Source organism: Octopus sinensis, linkage group LG19 (assembly GCF_006345805.1).
Source record: "Octopus sinensis linkage group LG19, ASM634580v1, whole genome shotgun sequence".
Classification (NCBI taxonomy): Eukaryota; Metazoa; Mollusca; class Cephalopoda; order Octopoda; family Octopodidae; genus Octopus; species Octopus sinensis.
Window position 1 is genome coordinate 49,334,608 of NC_043015.1, and position 15,000 is coordinate 49,349,607.

Genomic DNA, 15,000 nt, shown 5'->3' on the forward strand with positions numbered 1-15,000 from the left:
GGTTTCAATAATGTGATAGATTATTTTCAGAACAACGAATGACATTGTAGGGTAGGTGTGAGAAGCTGGATCTGGCCAATATGAACATAAAACAGGTAGAATGGATATGACCAGTTGAAAAGCTAAAGAATTTGGAATAAGTTTGGATTCTATCAGGAAGACTCTGAGAATAGAAGCTGGATGGAATGGGATAGGAAACTGAGAGAGAGAGAGAGAGAGAGAGAGAGAGAGAGAGAGAGAGAGAGAGAGAGAGAGAGTAACTGTTTAGTTCAAGAAGACCTAATATCAAAAATATTCTAACCATATTCAGTTCTATATTTTTCAATGTGTCCTTCCTTTTTCAAGACAATAAAATATGATTTGATGAGAATTCAACAGCTATTTCTAGTAGTGGAGTATCCTTCCTTCAATACTGGCATCGACCATGCTTGAATGGTGCTTTTTACATGCCACCGGCCAGTCAAACGGCACTGGCAATGAACACACTTGAATGGTGCTTTTTATGTGCCACTGGCACAGGGCCAGTCAGCCAGCACTGGCATCGACCATGTTCATAAGGTGGCAACCACAGGAGCCAGTCCGTTGGGACTGGCATTGACCATGCTCAAATGGTGCTCTTTATGTACCACCAGCACATGTGCCAGTCAGGTGGTACTGGCATTGGCCACGACAATGATTTCACTTGACTCTACAGGTCTTTTCAAGCACAGTTTATTGCCCAGTGTTTGAAGGATACTCTCAAATGGGCCAGTTATGCTACGCTTGCATAGGCCACTGTTACGGTCTCACTTGGCTTGCTGGGTCTTCTCAAGCACAGCTATCTCCAAAGGTCTTGGTCGCTTGCCACTGCCTCCATGAGGTCCAGTGTTCAAAGGTCATGCTTCATCACCTCATCCCAGATCTTCTTGGGTCTACCTCTTCTACAGGTGCCCTCCACTGTTAGGGTGTGACACTTCTTCACACTGCTGTCCTCATCCATATGCAACACATGACCATACCAGTGCAGTCGTCTCCATACCAGTGCAGTCGTCTCCATACCAGTGCAGTCGTCTCCATACCAGTGCAGTCGTCTCACATGCACACCACATCTAATGCTTCTTATGTCCAACTTTTCTTTCAGGGCGCTTACACTCTCTCATGTATACACACTGACATTACACATCTAACTTCATTTCTTGCAAGCTTACACATGTCCTCAGCAGTCACAGTCCATGTTTCACAGCTGTGTAGCATGGCTGTTTGCACACATGCATCATACAGTCTACCTTTCACTCTGAGCGGGAGGCCCATACATATATGTATGTCTATATATATAAGTATGTATATCTATCTATCTGTCTGTCTATCTATCTATATCTCTCTCTTCCTCTCTCTCTCTCTCTCTCTCTATATATATATATATATATATGTATGTATATAATGTATATATATGTATATATATGAATGCTCAAAATGAGGAGTAGATAGACAGCCGACAACTGACAAAGGGTCTTTTCTCTGTGTTTACTTGTCCTATTTTTCAATATACATGGAAAAATACAGAGATTAAGAATATGGTAAACATTTTTTTAAAATCTCAAATCTACCATGAAAAACTCCAGGTAAATTTTTAGATTAACACTCGCACGAGTTTCACTAAGAAAAAAAAAATCAGATTTTTGCATGGAATCAACTACCCTGGCCTCCTAATATGCTACAAAACCATTTTTAGGGTCCGAAAATGGGGTGGTGTGTGGTGGAAGCCTCGGAAATTTCACTCTCATACCCATTGGTATTTTCATTATCTATTTTTCAATGTACTTGAAAAAATACGGAGATTAAGAATATGGAAAACATTTTTTTAAATCTCAAATTTACCATGAAAAGCTGCAGGTAAATTTTTAAATTAACACTCATATGATTTTCAGGTGAAAAAGTCAACATTGAAGAAGTTGGGGGAGAAAAGTTTCACAATACCGATTTTTGGCAATTTTCTGAAACCTCTGTATCCAAAAAAGGGGATTTTTGGTAAAAATTTTTTTAAAAATAAACAAATTTGGGAGAAAATGTGTGTGTGTGTGTAGGGGGGTGGTGATGAGCAGAAGTCTTTCCAAACATATACACACACACAATGTGTGTGTATGTGTGTGTTTGTGTTTGTCTGCCACGACTGCTTGACAACCAGTGTTGGTTTGTTGACATCCATGTAACTTAGTGGTTTGGTAAAAGCAACCGATAGAGTAAGCACCAGGCTTGAAAAAAAAAAAGCATTGGGGGGGTCGATACATTCAACTAAAAAAATTCTTCAAGACAGTGCCCCAGCATGACCACAACCAAGATAAGAGATCAAGAAATTTGCGTTCCTGATGTCATGGGTTTTGTTCAGGAAGTGGCATTCAGAGATATATTCCCCAACTGTTTGCTTTTGTTAATGGTAAACAGAAATTAGAACAGAAATTAAACAGAGAAAACTTAATCAATGCTAACTCTGCTCCACTTCTATTACACACACACACACACACACATATATACAAACAAATGTTTATATTTATATACAAATACATACAGACACACAGACATGTCTTTGTTTAAGGTTATAAAGCCAAAATAAAAGAATAAAAAGCTGTAATTATTTGAGTACATAAAGTGTATAAGAGAGAAAGAGAGATGGACAGACAGACAGACAGCTGAAAAAGTAAATAGACAGGCTGGGAGAGAGAGAGAGAGAGAGAGAGATAGAAAGAGAGAGAGAAAGAGTGAGAGATAGGGAAAGAGAGAAAGAGAGAGAAGGTGAGAGAGAGAAGGTGAGAGATAGAAAGAGACAAAAGAAGAAAGAGAGACAGACATAGAGGGATATAGAGAGACAGGTATAGAGGGATACAGAGAAAGAGACAAAAGGAGAGAGAGGAGGTGAGAGATAGAAAGAGACAGACACAGAAGGATTAAGAGAGAAAGAGACAAAAGGGGAAAGAGAGAGAGAGCGAGACATAGAGGGATAAAGAGAGAAAGAGAAAAAAGGAGAGAGAGGGTGAGAGAGGGAAAGGGAGAAAGAGACAAAAGGAGAGAAAGTGGAAGGATGAGAGAGGGAAAGAGACAGACATATAGGGATAAAGAGAGAAAGAGACAAATGGAGAGAGAGAGGAAGGGTGAGAGAGGGAAAGAGAGACAGACATATAGGAATAAAGAGAGAAAGAGACAAAGATGACAAAGAGAGGGTGAGAGAGGGAAAGAGAGAAAGACAAAAGGAGAGAAAGAGGAAAGGTGAGAGGGAAAGAGAGACAGACATATATATATATATATATAGAGAGAGAGAGACTGACAGACAGACAGACGGACTGACAGACTGAGAGGTAGGGTGTTATAGTTGTTTAGAAAACAAAATAAATAAAATTAGCAAAAGTAGTGTCCAAAATGTAAATGTGAATGAATTTTCCATGGAAATTAAACATGTATCAGTCACAGGTCTGATGTAATAACAGGGTTAAGGAGGGGGAGGAGGAGAGAGAGAGAGGGGAGAGGAGGAGGGAATGATAGGTCTTGTGGTAGAGAAACCAATGTACTATTAACAGATCAGAAAGTAACAGAAAAAACAGAAAAGGTTGACATTTCTGGTGTTGTGTAGTTCCTCAAACCTGATGCCACCTATTTCTTTACTACCCACAAGAGGCTAAACACAGAGGAGACAAACAAGGACAGACAAACGGATTAAGTCGATTATATCGACCCCAGTGCGTAACTGGTACTTTCTTTATCGACCTCGAAAGGATAAAAGGCAAAGACGATCTCGGCGAGTTTGAACTCAGAACGTAACCGCAGACGAAATACGGCTACGCATTTCGCCCGGCGTGCTAACGGTTCTGCCAGCTCGCCACCTGATTGAGCAGATCTTATATCAAAGATACTGCTGTCATCACCAAATATTTATTTATTTATTTCCTTCAGATATTGCAAGACCAGATGTGTGGTAAGAAATTTGCTTCTCAACTACGTGGTTCCGGGTTCAGTCCCACTGCATGGCACCTTAGGCAAAAGTCTTCTACAATAGACCCAGGCTCGACCAAACTCTTGTCAGGGGATCTGGCAGACAGAAAATGAAAAATGCCTGTTGTATGTGTGTATGTGGGTGTGTGTATCCATAAATATATACAGGAGTGGCTGTGTGGTAAGAAGTTTGCTTCCCAACCAGATGGTTCCGGGCTCAGTCCCATGCATAGCATCTTGGCAAGTGTCTTCTACTATAGCTCTTCAGGTTGACCAAAGCCTTGTGAGTGGATTTGATAGACAGAAACTGAAAGAAGCCCATCATATATATATATATATATATATATATATATATATATATATATATATATATACATACATACATATATACATACATATATATATATATATATAGACATATATACATACATATATACATACATATATAATATATACATACATATATACTATATAATATATATACTATATATATACATACACATATATATATATACATATATATATATATATATATATATATATATATATATACACTAGCTGAAGGTGACCCGCTCTACGCGCAGGTAAGAGTGTGGTTGCTACTTTCTGTTGCTTCCTTTCAGCACGTAAAAAGCCCCTCCGAACGTGGCCGATTGCAGCGCCGCCTTGACTTGCTTCTGTGCCGGTGGCACGTAAAAAGCACCAACCGATCGTTGCCGCTGTGAACCCCCTGGCACCTGTGCCGCGGCACGAAAAAAGCACCCACTACACTCACAGAGTGGTTGGCGTTAGGAAGGTCATCCACCTGTAGAAACCACTGCCAGATCAGACTGGAGCCTGTGCAGCCTCCTGGCTTCCCAGACCCCGGTCACACTGTCCAACCCGTGCTAGCACTGAAAACGGACGTTAACGATGATGATGATGATGATGATTCTCCACCTTTGTTTCTCTCTCCTTTCTCTCTCACTTTCCTCCCTCCCACCCTCTTACTTTCTTTTCTCTCGGACTCTCCCTCGCTTTCTCTACTCTCTATCTTTATCTATCTCTCTCCCATTTATAAACAACAGAAGATCTTGAGTAAGTGAGATAAAATATTTAGAAAGATCAATCACAAATATCAGGCAGTGGCAACGGAAAGGTCTGCTTCAGGCAGACAGCAAAACACTAACATTTAAAAGGGACAGACGAACTTGCGAGCTGAATAAAAATAATAAAATATTGGAAACCAAAGTTTGAAGGGATAGAATCTGAGGATAGTAGAGTCACCATGGCTGGCATTTCTTAACGACGGACAGCAACGTATTGACCGTTTAACGGCTGGCGTAAAATTTGAACTTGATGTAAAAGAAAATTCGTAAACACCAAGTTTTGAAGTGATTCTTTCTCACGACAGTAGACTCACCATGGCAAGCATTCAAACTTCTTTATCATGGACGGCAACACATTGACGAAAAGGGCTGGCGCAAATTTTTTAGCTTGATGTAACAGAGAATTTCTAAACACCCGCTCCTTTAAATTTTAATCCCCTTCCAGCCCCATTTAGACCCCTTTTCAAATTTTGGTTAATATAACCCGATTTCATTCGGGTCTACTGGGGCCACATTTTATAAGATGAGGAATTTTGTCCTAGAGGTGACGCCTTTCATTTGAGGAAAAAAATAGTTGTCATGCAAACTTGCCAGCACTTTTAACATAGGTGTGCATATTTTCAGCTGAATCGACCGACTACGTAATGCATACATTATATATATATATGTGTATATATATGTGTGTGTTGTGTGCACGCATTATATATACAAATGTATACAATGAGATATTATCTGATAAATTAAATTAGAGATAAACACTAATAGGCAAATCAAACAGTGAAAAACCAAAAACAAAAACATTTAAAAAAATATAATATAGAAAATATATAAATATAAAATTGAAAAATTTAAATTATTTAAATTGAAAATAAAAATTATTAAATTATATTTATAATTTTGTTTAAAAATATATATAACTATGAAAAAGTTTAATAACATAAATACAGATATATACACTTTGTATATACATATTTATATAGAACACAACACACACACACACATACATTATATATACATATTTATATATATGAACACACACACACACACCACATATAATGAACGCAAGATATCTGATTCATAATATTGTTCTCATGCTCGTGTGTTGTTGGTGACAGACAGATACTTAAAAGAACGCCGCCGACGTGATGGGAAGTAGGAAACAGAGTCAGTGAAAAAGAGAGAATAGCGAGAGTGACAGATACTTTAATAACGGTAGTGGCATTCTCAAATTATAAATGAAGGGGTAAGAGAGGGAAAGGAGGAATAGTGTGAGTGAGGAAGATGGCCCCCCTAGCAACCACACCTTTTAAGATAGGGATTTCTAAGGTAGCCCACGAGCATCGTCACCTCATTCTACATGTCCCTGTAAATTTTGGAGCGAATCGGACGGGACGTAGTGGCATTGAAAGCGATCCAAGCGGTAAAAATGTATTTCAGTTTTATATATAGAGATATCATCATCATCATCGTGCTGGTGGCACATAAATATATATATATACATAATGTATGTGAACTTTTTTCTTCTGTCATAATGTTTCATAATTAAGACAGGAGTGTCTTATTCTCTTCAGCTGTTTGTCAGCCACCACAGTTAGTGATTTGACCAACACTTACTCATGTACTTTGTACTGTTGGTTTAAAAAAAAAATACTAATAACATTCTACAAACAGGAACTGGATTATATTTCATTCAATGGTTCATGTTGCTCATTAAAAATAATGTACAGATCTTAGTTCAGTTTTTGGATAAACTCAATTTATTAAAATGGAACGCTTTTTACACAATATAAAATGTCATATTTTCAAGGCCTTTTGTATAAAAAAAAATAAAATCTTTGGATTTGAAAAATTACAAGTCTGTTACACTTCCAATCTGTTTTGTTTCACTCAAAATTAATAGAAGTTAGTCTGGTCTATTACCATAATGATAGAATTTTGTCTGTCTTTTAGAGGTTACATCTCAAAACATCAGTAAATTGTAGTGATAACTGTGAAGTTAATGCAAAAGGCGCTATCCAAACTTTAAACTGGTATGATTATCTTCTGGAAGGAAATCTGAATATAGCATTCAGTTTACTTTGTCAAATTATATACTTACATATTCAAATTTCATAAAATTAATCCTGTATTATCTTGGAGTAAAGATTTTTGCCAACATAACATGATAGTCCTGTTTAGAATGAATGTTGCTGAAATTTAGCCCCAGGAGACATCGTCTCCAGCTGGCTATACAATATGATCTGTGTCCTTAGATTTTCGAACAAGGGAATCTAGCACCCCCACTCAGCTCAAATATAAGGACACAGATCCTGTGACCCACTGAGCCATGCACCTTCCTCTGTGTGTGTGTGTGTGTGTGTGTGTGTGTGTGTGTGTGTGTGTGTGTATGTATGTATGTATATATATATTCTCTTTTACTCTTTTTTGTTTCAGTCATTTGACTGCAGCCATGCTGGAGCACCACTTTTTAATTGAGCAACTCGACCCCGGGACTTATTCTTTGTAAACCCAGTACTTATTCTATCAGTCTCTTTTGCCGAACCGCTAAGTGACGGGGACGTAAACACACCAGCATCGGTTGTCAAGCAATGCTAGGGGGACAAACACAGACACACACACATACACATACATATATATATATATATATACATATATACGACGGGCTTCTTTCAGTTTCTGTCTACCAAATCCACTCACAAGGCTTTGGTCGGCCCGAGGCTATAGTAGAAGAGACTTGCCCAAAGTGCCACGCAGTGGGACTGAACCTGGAACCATGTGGTTGGTAAGCAAGCTACTTACCACACAGCCACTCCTGCGCCTATATGTATATATTGTGTATATAGGTGTGTGTGTGTGTGAATATATATTTGTATGTATGTGTGTGTGTGTGTGTGTGTGTGTGAATCTCACATGATCAAACAAACTACCAGATGTTATACATCGCTGGTCACAATGCGCTTTGCTTCATTCTAGCTTCTGGTGATTTGCCTATACAGTTAAGTACTATATAGGTGTGAAACCAATGGTAAATCTATGACTGGCCCAAACTTTGGGCCTCATGGAAGCAGGCACAAGCGAATGAGACATTTGGCAATATGCCGTGCTTGAGAAGACCAGTCAAACCAAATGGAATCATAGTCATGGGTGATACTAGTGTTATGCAAGTGGCACCTGTGCCAGTGACATGTAAAAAACACCATTCAACCAATCAAACCAAATGAAATCGTAGTCATGGTCGATGTCAGTGTTGCATAAATGGCACATAAAATGCACTGTTTGATCTGTCAAGCCAAGTGAAATCATAGTTGTCTGAATGCCAGTGTCGCATAACTGGCACCCATACCGGTGCCATGTACAAAACACCATTCAAATATTGGTCCTCGTGGAGACAGTGATAAGTGACTAAGCCCTTTGGCAATATGCTGTGCTTGAGAAAAACACTCATCAAGGCAACTGAGATCATAGCCAGGGCCAATGTCAGAGTTATATAACTGGCACCTGTGCCAGAGACACGTAAAAAGCATCTACTACACTCTTGGAGTGGTTGGCATTAGGAAGGGCATCTAGTGGTAGAAACCTTGCCAGATCAGATTGGTAACTGGTGCAGCTCTCTAGCTTGCCAGTTTTCAGTTAAACCATCCAACCCATGCCAGCATGGAAAAATGAACTTTAAATGATGATGATGATGATGATGGATGATGATGATGATGATGATGATGATGATGACAATGATGATGATGATGATGGTGATGATTAACAGATGAGATCCAGAGGTGCTCAATATAGAAAACACTTGGTAGCTCTGAAATTATTTGAACTTACGCTTCAAAATCTTTACTATGGACTAAGTCTTTGAGGTAAAGAGTGGGTATAAGAGGAATCCAGGTGAGCTGATATCTGTTTTACTCAAGGACACACCATTTCAGAGCCTTTCGGTGACATACACTCATTAACTCTCATTTATATGGCAGATATATCTGTACTAGATAACATCTGGTAACCGATACCTGCAGAGCAGCTTTGGAAAACATGCAATAAAGTTATTATCTAGATAATGTAAATACACACACACCCACACACATATAGTGTGTGTATATATATATATAATATATATATATATATACCTAATATATATTATATATAATATATATATAATAATATATATATATATATAATACAATATATATATACATAATATATGCATACATAATATATATATACATAATATATAATACATAATCCTTATACATAATATATATATACATAATAATTATATACATAATATTATACATAATATATATAATAATATATATATACATAATATATATAGAAAATATATGTGTGTGTATGTGTAAATATATATATATATATATATATATCTGTGTGTGTAATGTGTATGTATAATATATATCTGTGTGTGTGTGTGTGTATTGGTATGTATGTGCTAGAGATATAGATTTATAGACGGCTAGACAATATTGGTATATACACAGACAAGATGTAAACACCATGTCAGTATTTACATATGCATGCATATATTATATATATGTATATATATATAATATATATATATATATATATATATATATATATATGTATCGATACAATATGTTACATTACTCGTAGTCAGATAAACTCTGAGTTTCAGATGCCGAGTGGAAATCCACAACACCATCTCTCGGTTATCTGGCTATTTGAAAACGTTATGAAAAAATACCGTTAAAAATGAAGGGAATTACTCTGTTATAACTCTGCTTTGGCCTGCGACTTATACATCGCTCGCATTTTTCGTCATAAAAATATATAAAAATCATAAAAATATATAAAAATATATAAAATATATAAAATCTTCTTGGACATAACACAGAAGCATTCTAAACCGTTTTCTTTAGGGGACTCAACTTAACAGAAATTTAGTCACATGTGGGCAGATCCGAAAGCTCTGTCCTTGTATTTAGACATGTGTAGGGTCTAAGCTGCTTTCCAGATAAGCCATCTCTCCATGTCGCATAAACCGCACCTTCCGCTGCCGGTAGTATAGGGCTTACATCTGGCCAAAATCTTTCCATTGTATGTTATAATCGACACCTTTCTCTCTTAAAAACGACCAAATATGATTGGATAATTGTGTCGCTTTTCTTTGTTCCAGTGCCTAAAGCTCAAAGTGTGGTTATTGAACCTGGCCTTGAATGAAAGTACCCTCTGTCAGCCCACGTATTTCTTCGTCGAAACGGTGTCTTGTGTTGTTATAGAGTTTACGGTAGCTTCATATTTGGGTCTTGGACATGCAAGCTCATTTAGCGGGCACAATTCTTTATTCCTGCATGAACATCTGTTTTTCTCTGGTGTTTTTTGTATGTTCTGATTGATTATGTTTTTAAAATTGGTAGTTGAACTAAAACTATTTTTAATTGTGTCTATTAAAGAGTTTCCTATAAGATGTTTACTGGAAAATGTCTATCTATCAGTGCTAGGAACGATTTACCTATATTGAAGGCCACCTCGGGTGAGTAAGGGGGCGTAAACCAGAGTGACCTCCTATTTCTATTATTCCTTTTCCTATTGTTGGCTGGTGATAGGTGTATATTTTATTTTTGCGCTAAACCACTATCTTTTAAAGCTTTATATAAACTGGGGCAAACGCTATTGAAGATGTCCTCATTAGATGAGAGGCTAGAAATCTCTTACTAATATTTAACTAAATTTTTGAATACTATCAGGGGAATGCATGAACCTACATTAATATAACTTATCTATCATTGGGCTTCCTATAAGGCTTAAAAATTATTATTAAGATCTAAGGAAACGTCTAAGAATTGACAACCGTCAGGTTAGTGTCTAATAGTTATACTAAGTCCGTATATAAATACATCACCACACATGTGCAATCAATAATCAAGGATATAATAATAGATAATAATGGAGGTAGTTTAACAGGTTTAAGGTAAAAAAACACATCAAGTGGAGAGGGAGAAAGACAGAGGAGTGTAAACAATGAGAGAGGGCAGGAGGAGATAATAGAGGGGGGGGATAGTAGAGTGAAGACAGCTGCGTGGGTGGAGGTGAGTGAAGGCAGAGGGATGGGGGAATGAGGATGAAGAAGAATGGAGAGCAAAGAGTGAATAGTGAGAAATGTAGGGGAGAGAGAGAGAGTGAGAGAGAGAGAGTGAGAGGGAGAGAGAGAAAAGTAAACAGAAGGGAGATACGTACACACACATAGATACACATACATAAACACACACACACATATATATATACATACATATACACACACACATATATACAAACACATTTATACATATATTTATACACATTTATACACATATATATATATATATACACATTTATACATATATACTCTTTTTAATTTGTTTCAGGCATTTGACTGTGGCCATGCTGGAGTACTGCCTTTGGTCGAGCAAATCAACCCCAGAACTTATTCTTTGTAAGCCTAGTACTTATTCTATCGGTCTCTTTTGCTGAAGCACTAAGTTACAGGGACGTAAACACACCAACATTGGTTGTCAAGCGATGTTTGGGGGACAAACACAGACACACAAACATATATACACACATATATACGACGGGTTTCTTTCAGTTTCTGTCTACCAAATCCACTCACAAGGCTTTAGTCGGCCCAAGGTTATAGTAGAAGACACTTGCCCAAGGTGCCATGCAGTGGGACTGAACCCGGAACCATGTGGTTGGTAAGCAAGCTACTTACCACACAGCCACTCCTATGCCTAATACATATTATATTTATATATTATATATATATATATATACATACACATTTATACAACCACACACACACATATATATTATATATACTATATAGAATAAAACTTATATATAAAGAACGTGAAATTCACGAATTGACAAACACGGAAAAACGGACAGTAATCAGAGCCTTCATCTTCAGTCAGAAACCGATATATAATACATCACCATCACTGACCGACCAGTCCTCAGATAGTTACACATCGATGGTCACAATGCGTTAGCATTGTTTTAGCCTTCGATGACGCCACCCCGCGCCCGACTGACCACCAGGCCGTTGCTAAGACGATAGCCATATTATATATGATTATTATATATATATATAGATAGATATATTATAATATATATATATTATATATATTATATATATATACATACACATATATATATATACATACATACATATACACATTATATATACACACAGTATTATACATACACATTTATATGTGAGAGGATGAGAGGGGAGAGAGGGAGAGATAGTGAAAGTACTAGAAAACAGTGTTTGGAAAGTTTCAAGCCAGAAGAATCAGTGGTCGTTCGTCTCAGTAGTTATTATCAAGTTTGGTTTTACAGTCGATAATTACAGTTGTCGATTCACCGAGAAGGGATGGAAATAAAACGAAAATAAGCCACCCATCTAACTAACCACACACTAATTCTGCACTACTAAACATAACCGAGATAACTAGGATTATATATAACTTAACTACTTATACCCTACTCTGAATTAGGACGACCATGAAACACATTCTCAGTGTTCGTAGGAATGTACTTCACTGAGTGACACCGTTCTGAATACACTAAATATTGGATACTCTTTTAACTTGTTTCAGTGATTTGACTGCGGCCATGCTGGAGCACCGCCTTTAATCGAGCAACTCGACCACGGGACTTATTCTTTTGTAAGCCCAGTACTTATTCTAGCGCTCTCTTTTGCCGAACCGCTAAGTAACGGGGACATAAACACACCAGCATCGGTTGTCAAACAATGCTAGGGTGACAACCATACATTCTATATACCTATATACGACGGGCTTCTTTCAGTTTCCGTCTACCAAATCACTCACAAGGCTGTTCGGCCCGAGGCTATAGTAGAAGACACTTTCCCAAGGTGCCACGCAGTGGGACTGAACCGACGGAACCATGTGGTTGGTAAGCAAGCTACTTACCACACAGCCACTCCTGTGGTGATCAAAGAAAATGTTGGGATTGATTTAGAGAGATAGATAACTTTCTTTATTGGCCACACAGGGCTAGACACAGAGGGGACAATTACAATGTAGAGTTTTTTTTCTTTTCGAGGGGGTGGGCGAAAAAAAAGAAGAAAAAAGGACAATGATCAAAAGGGATCGAAATAGTTAGGGACATATGCAAAAAAAAGTCAAACGGTACAAATTGTTCCCAAGAAATGGGGAGGTTTATCTGTGGAAAGAAAATCCTACGAAAAGACCACAGTAACCTTGGGAAATTATGTCACATATTAACATATTTATTTACAGACAGATAGATAGACAGATAGATAGATAGATAGATAGATAGATAGATAGATAGATAGATAGACAGACAGATAGATAGATAGATAGACAGACAGATAGACAGACAGACAGATAGATAGATAGATAGATAGATAGACAGACAGATAGACAGATAGATAGATACATAGACAGATAGATACATAGATAGACAGATAGATAGATAGACAGACAGACAGATAGACAGACAGATAGAGAGACAGATAGACAGACAGATAGATAGACAGATAGATAGATAGACAGATAGATAAGTAGATAGATAGATAGATAGATAGATAGATAGATAGACAAAGAGTGAGGGTCAGAGAGAGAAAGAGAAAGAGGAGGAGAGGGAGGAATATCTGTTTATCTTTATCATTAGCAAGATATTGAGGCCTTGTTGACCAGACAGATGTCCCGTTAGTGCGAAGTATAAATAAGTTGTTATCTTTCTTTCATGCTCTACCATCATAAGCAAAGTAAGGCTCATCGATTAAATGTAATATCTTGTTTTGAGCTCAAATCCTGCCATGATCAACTTTGACTTTCGCCCTTTTGGGATCGATAAAGTAATCAAATAATTCCCCCACCCACTGCTGCCATCCCAACACTGCAAAATTTCAGGCTTTGCGCCTACAATAGAAATTTTCATCATTTCGGATGAAGATGTTATCGACTGTCCAACTCCTCCCACCACCACCAAATTTCAGGCCTTGTGCCTATAGGAGAAAGGCTTATTACTACTGTTGTTGTTGTTGTTGATGTCGATAAGGTGTTGAGCTGGCAGGATTGTTGCCACAGCGGTATTTCACCCGTCGGCGAGCTGGCAGAAACGTTAGCACGCTGGGCGAAATGCTTAGCGGTATTTCGTCTGCGTTACGTTGTGAGTTCAAATTCTGCCGAGGTCGACTTTGCCTTTCATCCTTTCGGGGTCGATAAATTAAGTACCAGTTACGCACTGGGGTCGATGTAATCGACTTAATACCAATGTCTGTCCTTGTTTGTCCCCTCTGTGTTTAGCCCCTTGTGGGTAGTAAAGAAATAGGTATTTCACCCGTCGCTACATTCTGGGTTCAAATTCTGCTCAGGTTGACTTTGCCTTTCATCCTTTCGGGGTTGACAAATTAAGTACCAGTGAAACACTGGGGTTGATGTAATTGACTAGTCTCCACCCAACCAAATTTCAGACCTTGTGCCTTTAGTAGATGTTGATGTTCATTATTTACAATGGACGGATAGGTCTCCTCACCTTGTCTGTTGTTATCAGGTGTTCTCGTGGAATTTCAAACTTAACCTTTTATTTGATTAATATTACTTGATATTATTTTTCAAGTCCCTACCTGGGATTGAACATAGAATCCGAGGTTCATGCTGGAGCACTGCAAACTCTTATCCAATACACTATATGCCCATCAGCAATTATAGACCTAGTATTTTATGTGTATTTTAGTATTTTATGTGAAGGCACATGGCTCAGTGGTTAGAGCGTTGAGCTTAAGATCGTGAGGTTGTGAGCTCGAATCCTAGACCAGGGTGTGTGTTGTGTTCTTGAGCAAGACACTTTATTTCACGTTGCTCCAGTTCACTCAGCTATAGAAATGAGTAGCGACAGTCACAGGTGCCAAGCTGTATAGCCCTTTGCATTTCCCTTGGATAAC

At 37.8% G+C, this 15,000-nt stretch overlaps 1 protein-coding gene and 1 long non-coding RNA gene across 2 annotated transcripts in view; both read right to left on the reverse strand.

Annotated features, from left to right (window-relative positions):
- LOC115222298 (Na(+)/H(+) exchanger beta) overlaps positions 1-15,000 on the reverse strand; it is a 193,616-nt gene that overhangs the window by 126,715 nt on the left and 51,901 nt on the right. The window lies entirely within an intron of this gene.
- Positions 3,938-15,000, reverse strand: part of LOC118767086 — a 16,617-nt gene continuing 5,554 nt past the window's right edge. Inside the window, exons 2-3 of the long non-coding RNA XR_005002982.1 lie at positions 8,842-8,850; positions 3,938-4,056 (exon numbers count right to left, since the gene is read on the reverse strand). This is a non-coding gene — a long non-coding RNA (uncharacterized LOC118767086). The remainder of the gene's footprint in view (positions 4,057-8,841; positions 8,851-15,000) is intronic.